At 60.5% G+C, this 3,409-nt stretch overlaps 1 long non-coding RNA gene across 1 annotated transcript in view; it reads left to right on the top strand.

Annotated features, from left to right (window-relative positions):
* LOC115615724 overlaps positions 1-2,761 on the top strand; it is a 37,314-nt gene extending 34,553 nt beyond the window's left edge. Inside the window, exon 8 of the long non-coding RNA XR_003994130.1 lies at positions 2,678-2,761. This is a non-coding gene — a long non-coding RNA (uncharacterized LOC115615724). The remainder of the gene's footprint in view (positions 1-2,677) is intronic.
* Positions 2,762-3,409: the final 648 nt, after the last annotated feature.

The following is a 3,409-nucleotide window of genomic DNA, read 5'->3' as shown; positions in this document are numbered from 1 at the left end:
CTCGCCGTTCCCACGTTCCCAGCCCTCCGGTCCGGGGCGATTTGTGCTGGCGCTGGTTATCCCAGTGCCACCACGGGGAGGGCAATAACCCCCCTCAGCTCCTGGGATGGGGCCAGCGGTCTGTGCCCTGCCCGGGGTGCCGCAGGGCTGCGCCGGGCACAGACACCGGCACCGTGCCTCGGGCTGCCAGAGCCTGGCCTTAAAAGCCGAAGTGCTCCGGAGAGCGCTGTCAGCTTGCGAGAATGCAGCTCCGTGTCCCGGAGGACAGCGCTGCCCCGGCGGGGCTGTGTCTGTGCCATGGCTGGACACGGGGCACCGGCGGGTTTGAGGTGCCAGTAGCAGGTTTGGGGTTCAGGCTGTGGGTTTGGGGTTCAGGCTGTGGGTTTGGGGTGCAGGCTGCGGGTTGCTGCGTGTGAGCTGGCTGCAGTGTTACTGAAGCAAGAGGGATGACTTCACTGCTTGGCTATCCTCCACCAGTGCTTTGATGTGGTGTTTAAGCTGTGTTATCTAAGGGCCGCTTAGAATGGGCTTTTAGTCCCGCTCACATGGAGCCTGTGTGTTTGGGCAGGCTGGGCTGGAAGCATGCCGAGCCCAGCGTTCTGGCTGAAACACGTTCTAGTTGACTGCAGTTAACAGCAGCCGGTGGGGATGGCTCCTAATGCATCCAGCAGCGCAGGTGGGCTCTGGGCCTTCCCAGCACACTGTTATTCCTACTTTGGTTTAGTTTGAGCAAGCCCACCCAAGATTTCCCCCTGCCATTTCAGCCACACGTTGGAAATAGAAAGGAAAAAATAAGAAAGATACAGCCAAACATTTCTGTGCCTCCAAACAGAGTTGCCCTGGTGCTGGCTCGGGCTTTCCTGGATGAGGGGCATTGGGGTTGTTAGGATATGAGGGATATTGGGAAATGCTGCTCCATTTTCTCATGCGAGGGAACATCCCCCTTCTTTTGGAGCTGTGGGTGACTGCTCCAGCCCCCCCGCCTGTGTCTCCTGCTCCTGTTGTGGTTGGCATTTGGCAGCTCTGAGGCCGTGCGGGGCACCGGGTGCTGCTGCCGGTGTCCTGCCAACTGCTGTGCCGTGTCCCTGTCTGCCCCATCCTGCAGACAGCGAGTGGGGATGGAGCCAGCAGCCGGCAGCGCCACAGGGACACGGAGCAAATGCCCACCTTGGGCCAGCCCTGCCTGCCCCTGCCCACCCTGCCTGCAATACCCACTCACAGCAGATGCCTGGGCTACTTCCCAGGCCCTCGGGATGGCTGTTGATGGCTGGTCCCTGCTCCTGCCTGGGGTGAGGAACCTCCTCACCTCCCTGCCACAAACATCCGCAGGCCTCCTCGGCTACTGTTCCCATAAATAACACACACTTCTTGGGGTTGTTTGGAAAGCTGGCACCCAGCCATATGCAGGCAGTGCCTGTGCAGGCAGCTGAGCCCCTGCACATGCTGCCCCAGCGGCTCCTCTTCCCCCCAAACCCACGATCACGCAGCAGAGACGACTTAGGCAAAACCTTCTGTAAGTTTAAAATGAGACCCAGGAGATTCCCAGGTCCCAAAGCTTTGGTTGAGTTCCTTTTGGGATTGCTGAAATAGCTCAGCAAGTGCCACTCAGCCAGGACAAGCTGGGAACAGCACTGCAATGGAAAGTTCCCCCCTCCTGCCTCCCTGCCAGCTCCCTGCCTGCGAGCCCAGAGAGAGGAAAAGGAAACCCCACTTGTTCCCCCAGCGATGCACACCCAAACTTGGCTCGGAGCTCAGGAACCAGGATGGTGCGTGGCAGATCCTTTGGGAAGGGGTCGCAAAGCCGCCTTGAGGCTGCCAGGATGCCCTGCCCGGGGCACTGGGAATGCTGGAAGAGGCACTCACCTGCCAGGTTGGGATGCAGGGGCTGGTGGTGGCAGCAGCGCAGGCAGCAGCACTGGAGGGCAACGGGAGGACACGGTGCCTGGGGTACAAGGAGCTCCTGCTGCTGCTCCTGCACCACTCACGGGTGCTCCAGAGCCAGGCAGGGTTCCTCAGATGGGCGCAGGCATCGGGGCTGAGCTGGACCCTGGCTGGGAGCTGTCATTGGCTGCGGGCGCTGCAGGGACCGGAGCGGCAGCGCGGCTGGCAGCGTGGGCCACCCGCCGCTCGGCACCCACATAGGACGAGGAAGTATGGATAATCCTTCGCCTTGCTATTTTTTTCCTCTCATGTGATCTTGTTTTTGGACTGCTATTTTGGGGCTGGACTCCAGCCCAGGTGAAAGACAGGGATTTAATCCAGCCTGCCTCCCCCATCGCCTGGAGGGCCTCCCAGCACCTCTGTCTGCCTGCCTAGAGGATGGAGTTAAACCCTGCTGCTGCTCACGTTCACTGTGTGCTTCCCAGCCCTTTCCTTCTCCTGCTGCAAAGCCCTTTCTGTCCCTGGACTGCTTCTGTGCAGCCAGAGGATGATGGCACGTGTGCATGGTGTGCCCCGCTGCCCTGTGCCCCCTGTCCCCAGGGCTCTTGATGGGCACAGCTGTAGAGCTGGAGTCTCCCAGCACCATTTTCCTTCTTTCTGCCCATTTCCCCTCCAGAAACAGCCTGTCAGGAAGCTGTTGGGAGATAAATGAATTAAAAAAATGCTTACGGTTTGCAGCAGCTTGACATGAACTGTTGCGAGGCCTGATCCAGTGTTCCCCATTTATGTCTTTCAGCTCTGGGGTCTCCAAGACAAGAGGGACGTGGAGCTGCTGGAGCGAGTCCAGAGGAGGCCATGGAGCTGCTGCGAGGGCTGGAGCAGCTCTGCTCTGGAGCCAGGCTGAGAGAGCTGGGCTGGGGCAGCCTGGAGAGGAGAAGGCTCCTGAAGGGGAGACCTTAGAGCAGCTCCAGTGCCTAAAGGGGCTCCAGGAAACCTGGAGAGGGGCTTTGGACAAGGGCCTGTAGGGACAGGACAAGGGGAATGGCTTTAACCTGACGGCTTTTCTTTCACACTCTCTGCAATCCCAAGTGTTCATGGTGACAAGTGGAAGTGAAAGCTCCGAGGAAGCCACTTGTCCCTTCTGGAGCGACAGCTGCGTGCGGGCTGCGGGGGGGGGCGGTTAATGAGAGCCGTAATTGGGACTTTAATTAAGGAAAGGATGGACAGGATGAGCGGAGAAAATCCTGCAGGAGAGGGAGGCACCGGCGCCGCCAGGGGGCGCCGCGGCGCCACAGCTGGCACAGCTGGATGCGGGGGGGCAGCGGCGCAGGGGGATGCGGCGCAGATGGGAGCGGTGGCACAGAATGGGGGAACAGCTGGATCTGGGGCACATTTGGGGCCCTGGCACAGCTGGGGTGGCTGTGGCACATCTGGCAGCTGAAGCCCTTGCAGCTGAGGGCACTCGCAAGGGTAGCAGCCACAGCTGGAGCACATCTGGGGCAGCGGAGCTGGCAGCTGTGGCCCAGCC

This window comes from Strigops habroptila, chromosome 12 (assembly GCF_004027225.2).
Source record: "Strigops habroptila isolate Jane chromosome 12, bStrHab1.2.pri, whole genome shotgun sequence".
NCBI lineage: Eukaryota > Metazoa > Chordata > Aves > Psittaciformes > Psittacidae > Strigops > Strigops habroptila.
Note: the sequence above shows the minus strand (reverse complement) of the source record. Positions and strands in the feature narration are given on the sequence as shown.